This window comes from Bos taurus, chromosome 13 (genome assembly GCF_002263795.3).
Source record: "Bos taurus isolate L1 Dominette 01449 registration number 42190680 breed Hereford chromosome 13, ARS-UCD2.0, whole genome shotgun sequence".
Taxonomy (NCBI): Eukaryota; Metazoa; Chordata; class Mammalia; order Artiodactyla; family Bovidae; genus Bos; species Bos taurus.
Genome location: NC_037340.1, coordinates 28,602,399 through 28,615,278, shown reverse-complemented (window position 1 = coordinate 28,615,278; position 12,880 = coordinate 28,602,399). Strand labels below are relative to the sequence as shown.

Genomic DNA, 12,880 nt, shown 5'->3' with positions numbered 1-12,880 from the left:
GGTGTTTAATATAGAGCAAGAGTGTGTTAACCAAATAGGGAACAGGAGGATGGAAACTACCTCAGAGTGTGTTCCCTGTCATGTCCCAGCCCAACCAGTGCCTATTGGTGAACATATCAAAGATCTTTGACTTTACCCCCAGGTAGGAGAGGAGATTCTTTTTTTCTCTCAGAATGGAACAACATGATCATATTTCATTTTTGATATGGAAGAAACCATTTATAAAGAATTTCCATCAGAATTAAATTCTTTTTTTTTTTTTAAGGTTCTTTGTGATATGGACCATTTTTCAAGTCTTCATTGAATTTGTTACAACACTGTTTCTGTTTCACGTTTTGGTTTTTTGACCAGGAGGCATGTGGGATCTTAGTTCCCTGACCAGGGATCAAACCTGCACCCCCTGCATTGGAAAGCAAAGTCTTAACCACTGGACTGCCAGGGAAGTCCCAGAATTAAATTCTTAAAACTACAATTCTACACAAAAGAATCTTTATTCCTTCATTAAATTCATCCTTTAATGAATATTTATTGAACATTTGATATGTGCCAGGGACAGTTCTAGGCTTAAGAGAGTCAGCAAAAAAAAAAACAAAAAAAAAAGACATAATCCCTCCTCTCCTGGGAAGGACTGATATGAACAAAACACACAAGTAAATAAGTCATATAGTCTGTTAGAAGGTGAGAAGGGCAACCTAGAGGAAAAAAAAAAAACAGAGAAGGGATGAGGGTGAAGGGCAGAAGCAGGAGAGTGAGTGAGAGGAGTTACTTTCTTAAGAAAGATGGTCATAGATCATAGTGAGTTTGGCATTTGAAAAACTAAATGACCACTAAGAGAAAGAAAACTTGCTTCCATGTCTCATTACTAGAAAAAAAAAAAGAGAGAGAGAGATGGTCAGAAAGTCTCTCTTTAAGAAGGTGACATTTGAGCAGGGACCTGGAAAAGGTTTGGACTTGATTGCACTGATATCTGGGGAGCTGCATTCCAGGCAGCAGGCCATGCAAAGGCCCTGGGACAGACGGAGTTTGAGGGGTCAGAACAACAGTGGGGGGGCAGGGTGCCTGGAGCAAAGCCAAGGCTGCAGTGGCAGAAGAGTGATGCTTGCTGACCAGCCCCATCAACATCCTGGGAACTGATCAGAAATCATAATTCAAACTTATGATTGCCGGGGAGAGGATGGGGAGAAGGGATAGTTGCTGGTACGGACATGTAAACACTGCTATAATTAAAATGGAGAACCAACAAGGACCTACTGTATAGCACTTGGAACTCTGCTCAATGTTGTATGGCAGCCTGGATTGGAGGGGAGTTTGGGAGAGAAAGGCTACATGTATATGTATGGCTGAGTCCCTTCTCTGTTCACCTCAAACTATCACAACATTGTTAACAGGCTATACCCCAATACAAAATAAAAAGTTAAAAAAAATAAATGCAGATTCTTGCATCCTCAACCCAGATCTATGAAGTAGAAACTCTGTTGTGAGGTGGTGGCGGGGGCGGCAGGGGGCGGGGGGCGGCAGCGGGGGGGAGGCGGTGGTGGTTCGCTGGAGAAGGTGAGACCCAGGGGATCGGCTTTGACAAGTCTTCCAGGTGATCCCAATGCTGGCTTAAGTCTGAGAACCACTACCTGAGAGCTAGATCCTGAGCCCTCTTTCCCACTATGGTATCTTTTCTGGACAATCTCATCAAGTGCCATAGGTTTAAATGCCCTAGGTGTACAGTTCAGTCACTCAGTCATGTCTGACTCTTTGCAACGCCGTGGACTGCAGCACGCCCGGCTTCCCTGTCCATCATCAACTCCCGGAGCTTGCTCAACCTCATGTCCATCGAGTCGGTGATGCCATCCAACCATCTTGTCCTCTGTCATCCCCTTCTCCTCCTGCTTTTAATCTTTCCCAGCATCAGGGTCTTTTCCAATGAGTCAGTTCTTTGCATCAGGTGGCCAAAGTATTGGAGCTTCAGCTTCAGCATCAGTCCTTCCAATGAATATTCAGGACTGATTTCCTTCAGGATTTCCTTCCTCTGTGTACAGGCATTGCCAATTTTTTTCCTTTTCCACCCATATATCTTTTTGAGTTCTAATCTTGCATATCCAATTCCCATCTCAGCAAACAGCCTAACCAACTTCCCGTTTGAATCAGAACCCTAGAAATCTGCTGCACTGAGCCCACTTTATTTATGACGTGAATTATAGCAAATTCTTAGCCATTATAACTCAGGGTAGATCTGATCTATATTTGATGGCAGAAAAAAAGTCATCATATCACAAGTCATCACTTAATGACAGTTTTCAGCCCCATCTCAACTCCAAGAAACTGAGTTACTTTCTCCCCTGGGGCACAGGGGCCTCTGTTCTCTTAAATCCTGGGCCCCTTCCCCCAACACTGGCTCATGGTTCCAATACATTCTTCTTGCTTGCTTGAGAGATTGATGATTGACATCACCTGCACAAAAGCCTTCTCTATTAGAAGTTTCAACTGAAAGAGAAATACTTGCTGAAAATTTTTTCCGTTCAGTTTCACAAATATTTCTCTTAATGCCCTTTCATAATGCGGTGATGGGCTCACAAATAAGTAACAAATACTAAGTTCCTGCTGATAGACACTGTGTTCGGAATAAGGGAAGTAATGCCTCCTAATTTAATACTTGGCCATTGGACAGTGAGTTGAGTGAGGGTCAATAATCTCAACTCTGAACTCAGACCACTTAAGTTTGATATTTGGTTGTTGCTTACTTGTCCTCTGTAGGATCTGAGGTGGGTTATAAACCATCTCTCTGCCTTATTCCTTTCCCTCCAAATGGGGTTAATAATAGCACTGACCCCCCAGGGTTGTTGAAAAGATTAAATGAGTTGTTGTATGTAAAATGCATAAGCAGTATCTGGCATTAAGTGCCAAGACTTAACTATTGTTAATACATATTTCAGAGCAAATAAACAGAAAGGGTTTGGTGAGAGAGTTAATCTATGTCCTTGAGTGTACTTCTGATGTACACCAATTTTATAATATGCTACTCACTGTGATACAGCTGCTCCCAGGGCTCCAAATGACATTAATTAGCTTGTGATGTTTTGATTGATTCTTGTCTGTGTTTCACAAAGACTTGCCCTGGGTTTTTGCTGCCCTGAGTTGAGGCAATCTAAATCAGGATTCCCAAACAGGAAAAAATAATAAGCAACAATTTCATGTAATGAGAACATAACAAGATTATCAAACATAGCTATTTTAAAATGGCATTGCTATTTAAAAAAAATAATGACATAAAACACAGCTATTAGATGATTTCTTCATCTACCCCAGGGACTGTGGACTTAAGTGCTTGCTGTCAGGCCAGGAGAGGAGATATAATTCTTTCTTTTTGATTGAAGTGGCTCAGAATTGGCCTTTAATTGACCTGGGATAAGAAGAAAAAAGGATTGGGTATAAAAATACAATCAGATTTACTTAAAGCCAGTCAAGGACTTTAACCTGCCCCCAAAGGGGTCTTGCTTTATCCTCAAAATCTGGTGAAAGTGTAGAAAGAAAACATGCCACTTTTGTTCTCCAGAAACATGAATGGAATGTAAAACAATGTCTATTTGGTACAGGTTAGGAACTAATATAACAGTACAAGTACCTCTTCCTAGATGCCTTCCAAGTGTGACTCAATGCATAACTTTTAAAAATTAAGTTTATTCATTTCTGTCTGTGCTGGGTCTTCATTGCGGTGAATAGGGCTTTTCATTGCCACGTGTGGCCTTTTTCTAGTTCTGACGAGTAGGAGCTACTCTCTAGTTGCGGGGTCCAGTCTTCTCATTTCAGTGGCTTCTCTTATTGCCGGGCACGGGTTCTAGAGGGTGCGGGCTTCAGTGGCCGTGGTGCACATGCTTAGTTGCTCTGCGGCAACTAAGTGATCCAACCAGTTAGCTGCTCTGCAGCAACCAGTGATTGAATCCATGTCCCCTACATTGGCAGGCAGATTCTTAACCAATGGACCGCCAGGGAAGTCCCTCAATCCACAATTAAAAGTGTATATCAAAGTAAGTGCATGGCTCTGCACTGAGATTGCCTGTATATGTCATGTGTATTAGTATGTAATGGTTAAGCTTGGAAGAAAAGAGCTCAGAGTCACAAAAGGATGACTCTGGGTTCAATTGTGAGGAACACAGTCCCTTCAGCTTGTTATTTCACCTTTTAAAACCCCAGGTTCCTCATCTGTAGAAGAGAGAGAAAAATAATTTCCACCTCATAGGACTCTTGTGATGATCAAATTAACGAATGTTTTGGAAAGTTCTTAGCATGGTGCCTGGCACAGGATGTATATACTCAAAATAATGTTAGCTATCAATTGTGGTCAGTTGTATGGTTTTGGAAATATTTGATACCTATTGAATCCATGGTCTTAATAAGGCTAGAGAGAGAAATGATTATTAGGCCGGTTTTTCAAAAATATTTATTAGTCTGTGCTGGGTCTTAGTTGTGGCACACAGGATCTTCGATTTTGTTGTGGCATGTGGAGTCTAGTTCCCTGACCAGTGATGGAAACCAGGCTTCCTGCACTGAGAGTGAGGGGTCTTAGCCATTGGACCACCAGGGAAGTCCCTATCAGGCCAGTTTTGTTTTTGTTGTTTTTTCATTTTAGCCATTTATTTATTTATTTTTTCACAGTCTAAATTTTATTTTATTTAACTTACAATGTTGTATTGGTTTTGCCATATATCAAAATGAATCTGTCACAGGTATACATGTGTTCCCCATCCTGAACCCTCCTCCCTCCTCCCTCCTCCCTCCCCAACCATCCCTCTGGGTCGTCCCAGTGCACCAGCCCCAAGCATCCAGTATCGTGCATCGAACCTGGACTGGCAACTCGTTTCATATATGATTTTATACATATGTCAATGCCATTCTCCCAAATCATCCCACCCTCTCCCTCTCCCACAGAGTCCAAAAGACTATTCTATACATCAGTGTCTCTTTTGCTGTCTCGTATACAGGGTTATTGTTACCATCTTTCTAAATCCCATATATATGCGTTAGTATACTGTATTGGTGTTTTTCTTTCTGGCTTACTTCGCTCTGTATAATAGGCTCCAGTTTCATCCACCTCATTAGAACTGATTCAAATGTATTCTTTTTAATGGCTGAGTAATACTCCATTGTGTATATGTACCACAGCTTTCTTATCCATTCATCAGGCCAGTTTTAAAGGTGAAGAAACGGATACCAAAAAATTAAGAGACTTGTTCAAGGTCACACTGCACCTTCAGAGCACAATTCTAGGGCTGTTCCATGTTACAGGTTCCTACAGAAGGATTATGCAGCCCTGACTCAGATCCACCCCACGCTGGTGTGTGTCCTCTGCTGGGCAGATACACAAAGGAAAGAGTGGGGCCCATCGTTCTCCACCATCTGTGCTACTCTGGCTAAGATCCAAGCTGAGGCATCTTCTAACTGCTCCATGTATTTCCCTGAGCTTGTTAGGAAAGCTATGACTTCAGATCCCAGAGTTAAGAACCAGGTACTTTCTATTAGTGAAGAGTGTATAATTTTTGCTCTGCAACTTTGGGCATTAAAAAAAAAAAAGTCGTATTAGTTTACTCCTCTAAGCGCAATTAAATCTATGTCCTTTCTCACCAAGGTGGCAGGAATTACTCATTGTCTCCTCTCCCCCAACTCACATTCGACCTCATGACACAAAAAGGGTCTCTTGTCATTGGTCCAGCAGAGATGCCACTGAAATGCCCAAGGACCTGAGAACGAGGTCCATTTTATACTGTTGTTGTTCAGTCGCTCAGTCGTTTCCGACTCTGCAACCCCATGGACTGTAGCCCACAAGGCTCCTCTGTCCATGGGATTCTCCAGCAAGAATACTAGAGTGGGTTGCCACGCCCTCCTCCAGGGTATCTTCCCAACCCAGGGATTGAACCCAGGTCTCCCACATGGTAGGTGGATTCTTTACCATCTGAGCCACCAGGGAAGCCCAAGAATACTGGGGTGTGTAGCCTATCCCTTCTCCAGGGGATCCTCCCAACCCAGGAATCGAACCGGGGTCTCTTGCATTGCAGGCGGGCTCTTTACCAGCTGAGCTACCAGGGAAGCCTCCATTTTATATTACTCTTATTGATTTGGTGTGTCAGGTCTTAGTTGCGGCACGTGTGATCTTCCTTGTGGTGTGTGGGCTCTCTAGTTGTGGCACGTGGGCTCTAGTAGCTGCAGCACGCCGGCTTAGTTTCCCAGTGGTATGTGCAATCTTAGTTCCCCAACCAGGGATCGAACCTGAGTCCCCTGCATTGGAAGGCAGATTCTTAACCACTTTACCACCAGGGAAGTCCCGTTGAGGTCCATTTTTAAAGCCAAAGATTCCATGCCTAAGATCCTGTGCTGTGCCTAAGACACACCTCCTAGAATTTGCTACCTTTACCAGTGTCCCCATGCTACCCTGGCAGATGAGCAGTGCCCTCTTGAGGCACTCTGCAGACATGCAGTAAGGGTCTTCCCATTTGCTGGTGGCAGCCCTTTCATCTTCCTGGTGTGCCATTGCCTTTCTCCACCCTTTTCTCCATCCCCCATTTGCAAGCTTCCGAGCACCTCTCCTCTACTGGAGACTTCACCTCCTTTCAACACAAAGCTCCCTAGCTCTGTATGAGAATCCTATGTTACCAGGTCTCAAAATCCTGCTTGCCCTCAGGAAGAACCAAAGGAAAGTATTTTTCCTTCCTTCTGAATCTTCCCCGGTACTGAAAGCAAAACACAAAGGCATATGTCCAGAAACTGGCCTTCCATGTTTCTTTTTTCAGTTTAATGCTTCAAAAAGCATCACATTCGAGCTTAAAATGGAAACATTCTCTATTCTTTCATCACAACCACAGGTTAGGGCTGGCCGACAGACCAACGCTTTGCCAAGGTCCTTTGATTCTTTATGTCTTTGCAAGAAACTGCCTGAATTGTCAGTGTTGGAATTGGCTTCTCTTCGGAAAACAAACCATTATAGAATTCAGACTGGCAAAGCTTGTCATCCATTAACTCCAAGGATCACCGCTGATGAAAGAGAGGATAGATTCCCGTCATATTTTCATTAACCTCCAGATAATTTACCTTAAAATTTTTATCTCATTAATCTAGTTTAACCATGGCCAATTTCTCTCAGTACTTAAGTTTTTCAAATGTAGTTTTTCCTTTTCTAAATTTTTATCCATTCTCAGTTTGGGGTCCAAACACAAAACACTTAGGGGGTAAAGACAGCCTGCATCAGGAACTAGCCCAGGCCTGGGGTCAGAGTGAGAATAAAACCCACAGAGGCCCTCACATGTACACACTAATATTGCCTGGTCCTGTTCTAAGGTTTTCACATATACTGATTCATTTAATCCTTACAACAACTCATTGAGGTTGGTAGTATTATGAGTCCCACTTCATAGCTGAGAAAACGGAGGCACAGAGAGGTTAAGACATTTTCCCAAGGTTGCACAGCTATCAGATATGAGAGGCAAGAGCCAAGTCTGGAAGTCTGACATCAGTCTGTGCCTTTAACATGCAGCCGTGAGTACCAACCTTAGTTAAGAAGGAAATAAACAGGCTGATGATACAAAGAGCAGATGGGGAGGTCAATTCCCAAGTGCTGATCAGGGAAGGCTATCTAGGAGGCAGCACTTGAGCTAAAACCTGAAGGATGGCAAGGAGCCAGCAATACAAAGAGTGAGGGGGCAGAGGTGAGCATTCTGGGCAGGAGAAACAAGACACGCAAAAGCCAAGAATAGGAAAGAGCCATTCACGAGCAGAAAAGTGGCCTGGGTGGCAAAACATAGCAAGGGACTTGGAGAATAATAACATGGGATGACGATGGGGTGGATGCTTCAGGAGCAGTGAGAAGCCCGGATGGTTGTAAGCAGAGATATGGCATGATCTGAGTCGCTTCTACAGTCCCTGGCTGCTGGGGGAACAACAGGGCGAGCAAGAACCAGGAACATAGGGGACCTGGAATCAGGTTATGGAATTCAAGCGGAGAGCGGTCTGGTAGCAACAGACAAGGATGCATGGATAAGGAAGGCTTGGTGCTCAGGACTTGTCAGGCCTCTGAAGAAGTGAAGACTTCATTCCTAAGAGCCAGGGAAACCTGGATGGGTTTAAGCAAAGAAGTCCTGTGATCAGATGTGGGTTTCAGCAGAATGACTCTGGGTGGTGTGGAGAATGTGTTTGAGAGACAAGACTGGGATCCAGTCAGGATGCTGCTAGAGACACAACGGTGATGGGTGATACTCACTGACCAAGGCCAGGGGCATGGGTTACTCATGCCACAAAGATTAACCACCCAGCACCAGGCACTGGAACAAGTGAGACAAGGGGCTGGTCTCAAGGAACTTTCCAGAGCTCTTTATGAGGACAGGCTTGGTGATATCTTGACAGTGAAGAATGAACGAAAAGAAGGAGAGGAAAGGTCCTTCTCTCCCTGAGGGGAGAGGAAGGATGCTGTTTTGTAAGATAGGGAACCTGGAAAGAGGCTTTGCTTGTGGGTCAACTTGAGTTCAGGACAAACTGAGAGTTCCAATGGCCACAGTGGAAAGGCAGGAGGTAGATGTAGATGGAACCCCAAGACTCTTCTAAGAATGCAAACTAACAGTTGGGAGAGAAATGTTACCTTTGAACATCTCCTTAATCACCACCCGCTAGGTGTTACAGTCTAAACAAATCAGCACCAGAAACAACCTGCTTCTAAAGAATAACATCCCCCCTAAGGGCTTCAGAACACAAGGAGATGGGTTTCAGTGGCAGCATGAGAACTGGGCTTTGCTTAAGAACAATCCCCAAGGACTTCAGAAGTACAGAAACATCCCTTTCAGCTTCCCATTACTCAGATTCAGACAATCAAGTCCTCCACCCAGGAGCATGGTGATCACCACAGCTTGAGATAAGATGGGTAGGCCTTATCATAGGTGTTAACTTTCCCTCCAACACTATCTGCACAGGCAGTTTACCTTCTGTTGATTGACAGACCTCAAGCTGTCAGATATGTTTCCCAGAGATCTTTAGAGAAGACACAAGCTGTGTCTGGTAAGATCAGTTGGAAGACAGGATGTGTGAGATTTCTTTTCATTATAACATAAAGTTTGTAAGTTTTCACTCCTGCCAGTGCCCTGGAAATAATGGTGCCAGTACACTAGAGTCCCCATCAAACCAGGGTGAAAGGGGAACCAGCCCCTCCCTTGAAGGATGGATAGGTGGATGGATGGATCCTGGGAATTCAAGGGAAGAGTGAGTTCTAGAGAAAGATTTTACCTCTGAGACAAGCTGGCTTTTCCACCTTCACTAAGCGGGTGCTCCTGTCTGCTTCTCCCTTTATTTCATCAACCGTGTTTTGACAATTCCTTTAGAAAAAAAGAAAAGAAAACGTGTCTAAGGCAAATTGAGCTCCTGAATTAATAAACATTTAGACATACAATGTGAATTGAGTTATTGTTCTCGGTCGGGATAGTCTCCCAGTCTGTTTCTCTTTTTTTGAAGAGAGACCGTGTCAGGCCGTCTTCCTCCCCCGGGCTCTGAAGGGGAGTCTCCCCTCCGCAGTAATTGTTGCGAATTCTGACAATAGCCCACGACTAGGTTATCTCACAGGAACTTCCATTTCCAAAGAGTTGAGGGGAGATTAATGCAAGAAAACTGGACTAGATCGAGGGAGAAGAGCCGACCCTTCAGCCAAGTTTAACCAAGGTAGCCTTTTCCTGGGTCTCCCAGGTGGGAGGGGGCCTCTCGCGGTGGGTTTCGGTGAGATTTGCTGGGGACAGAGTCGGGGTCCTCGGGTCCGGAATCCCCGCTCTCCTCCGCACAGCCTCTGCTGTTCGGCGGCTGATTCAGGACCTAACTTTGTCCCGATCGCTTGCGAAGCAGAGAGGGAACCAGGGGCTCGGCCAGCTCGGCGGTACCGGGGACCTCGGGGCTGGGCTGGGGCCGGGCCCGGCCGGGCGCGTTCATTGTCTAGGTGCGGGCGGCGCTCCGGGGCCCTGCGGCGGGCGCGGAAGGCGGCGACGCGCTCCGCCGCGCGGGGACTCGCCGGAGCCAGCCTATCGCCCGGCCTCCCGCCGCCCCGAGCGCGCTCGCCGTGCCCGGGTCCGCCGCGCGGGGCCGCCCAGCATGCGGCGGGCTGGGCGCGGCGGCCCGGGGCTCGGCGCGCGGGCGAGGGGCGGGCCGGCGGTGGTGCGCCCTGGCGCGCGGCCAGGCTCGGCGTGAGCGGCGCGAGCGGGCGATGGGCTGACTGGGGACCCGCTGGGGCGGCGGGGCGGCGGCGGCGGCGGGGGCGGGGGCGCGCCGGGGCCGGCGGGGCGGCTGCGGGCGCCGCACGGCGGAGGCGGAGGCGCCGGGCGCGGATGCCGCCGGGTAGGCCCCGGGCCTGCGCACCCGGGGCGCATGGGACTCCCGTTTCGGTGGATCCGCCGCTGCAAACCTGAAGTTCCTCGGCTCCCCGGGAAGCGCCACGAATAAAAGGTAATGTGTCTTTGTTTCCCGTCCGCGATTGCGGGCAGGCGATAGATTCTGCAGCAGTTCTGGGTCCATGTCTGGCCGGTGAGAGGGGCATGACACTTGTGCTTTACTGAGGACATAGAGCACTTAATGCTGAAGATGTGACATTGTTCCAGTGCACACCCCACGTGCGGACAGACTCTGCTCCCTCCCCCCACACCCACTTTCTTGGGCACCTTGACCTCAGTCAGGCTGGATTAACCCAGGGAGAAAGGAAAGGACGTTGCTGCGGGCAGACCTGGGCGGGATATTTTTTAAAAACTCATTTGTCTGGAAGTGACAGGAATAGTCCTTCTTTCGGGGCAGGCGGCAGGCTGCAGATCAGGTCTGCTAAAATGGACTGCTCGTCACATTCCAAATGGCTGCAGCAAGTTCGATGCAGGGAGACAGCGGGAGGCGGGGAGGAGGGAAGCCCCTTCAGGACGGGGTCATTTAAAAATGACCAAAAGCCGTGCTTCTGTATTGCAAGCAGCTGCCCCAGCGTGGGTGCATAGTGCATTTAGGAAAGGTGAACCGGCCCTGTACTTTGAAAGCTGTGTGCAAGCTGCCCGTGTGTCATCAGGAACTCGGTGCTAACCTCGTTAGCAGAGTAACTGCTCAGTAGATTCGAGAGAATTTCCAAGGGATGGCTATTCTAATAATAGGTTTGGCGGTGGCTTCCTAATAGACACACTCCTTCTGAATGATGCGGCCATGCCCGTCCCCCGGAAACTCTGCTTGCTGCGAAAAGGCTATCCAATGCCAATAAAGGACTCCCTGACCCCACCGTGAAAGGAGGAGGTTCTTTCTCCCCTATGAATGGAACATCCCAATAGAGGTTGCTACCGCAGTTGTGGCTTCACTCAGTGTGAATCCTCCCAGCATCTGTGAAAGGGATTCTCAGAACACCTAAGCCAAGCACCAGTTTCTAAATGTGAGCTGTTCAGGGCGGATGGCTTATATTAAGTGTTGGCAAAGACTCAGCTGTATTTAGGCCCCTGGTCAGGCTGACTTGATTTTTATTTACCTGAGTGAGTTTTGAACAGCTATTCACATCCCCCTGACACCTCAGCATCTGCAAGTCTGTGGGTTTTTTCTGAAAGCATGGCTGTGATGTTCTGGAGAGCACAAGTCCAAGAAAGAGCCAGGGGCAGGCTTCTGGCTTCATTCATGGAAGCCACCGCTGACCCTGGGGGCACTGTCTCAGGAGTTGGATGCAGAAATCTGTTACTTATACTAGGTAGAACTTAGCTCCATGTGCCATCTCTTGAATGTGCCACAAAGTGGGGAGTTGGGGAAGACAAACATTTCATTGTTTCTGGTTTTTAAATTGCTTCAAGTTCATTCATATCATTTGGCCCCTTTTGGAGTCTGACTTGGACAAGGTGGGAAGACCAAAAACAAACAGTTCAATCAGTAGACATCTGACTTTGGTTCTTCAAGTGTTCATCTCTTGCAACCAGAGGGCCGGAGGATGAGCCTCTTCTGTTGGCTGAGGGATCCTTTCTGCTGTGAATGAAATCTGGGTGTTTTAAGGAACACCAGGAATGGGGGTCTTGCTGCAAATAGATTTGAATCTCTTTGGTCCGGAAAGGTTGTATGTGCCTGTTAGTCGCCCAATTGTGTCCGACTCTGCGACCAAATGGACTAGCCCACCAGGCTCCTCTGTCAATGGAGTTAAATAGCTGTAATTACTTTATGGGAAGCAATATTTGGACTTGCTTTGAAATCAACACTATTGTCCTGTTAGTGAATATAATGTTGCCTCCAAATAACTTGGAAAAAAGTGATGCTGGATGTGTTGTGGAAGTAACCTTTAGAATAACAACATTAAACTCTTCTTGTGTCGAAAGGGAACAATGTTGGTTGAAATGAGGATCAGAAAATCCCTCCATCCACTTAAAATTGTTTTATTGAAATACAGGTGATTTGCAATCTTATTAGTTTCAGGTATACAGAAAAGTAATTCAAATATGTGTATACACACACACACACATATTCTTTTTTAGCTTCTTTTCCGTAATATGTTATTACAAGATATTGAATATAGTTCCTGGTGCTGTATAGTAGATAACCTAATAGGTTATCAATTTTAAATGTAGTAGTATGTATATGTTAACCCCAAATTCCTAATTTATTCCTTCCCTGCCTTTCCCCTTTGGTAACCATGTTTGTTTTCTGTTTGCGAGTCTGTTTCTCTTTTGTAAATGAATTCATTTGTACCGTTTTCTTTTTTCAGATTCTGCATATAAGTGATATCATATATTGTGTTTATCTTATTTCACTTAGTATGATAATCTCTGGGTCCATCCATGTTGCTACAAATAGCATTATTTCATCCTTTTTAATAGCTGAGTATTATTCCATTATATATGTGTGTGTGTGTACCACATCTTCTTTATCTTTTCATCTGTCA

The 12,880-nt window shown here is 46.1% G+C and overlaps 1 protein-coding gene across 10 annotated transcripts in view; it reads left to right on the top strand.

The window, feature by feature from the left end:
- The window catches only part of FRMD4A (FERM domain containing 4A), an 849,800-nt gene that overhangs the window by 583,828 nt on the left and 253,092 nt on the right, over nucleotides 1-12,880 (top strand). Inside the window, exon 1 of one of the 10 annotated variants that reach the window (XM_059892531.1) lies at nucleotides 9,338-9,678. The exons of 8 other annotated variants lie outside the window; for them this stretch is intronic. The gene's annotated coding sequence lies outside the window, so the exon portion shown is untranslated. Of the gene's footprint in view, nucleotides 1-9,337; nucleotides 9,679-10,303; nucleotides 10,450-12,880 lie in introns of those variants that run through there. One more of the 10 variants, XM_059892532.1, reaches the window with a different exon arrangement.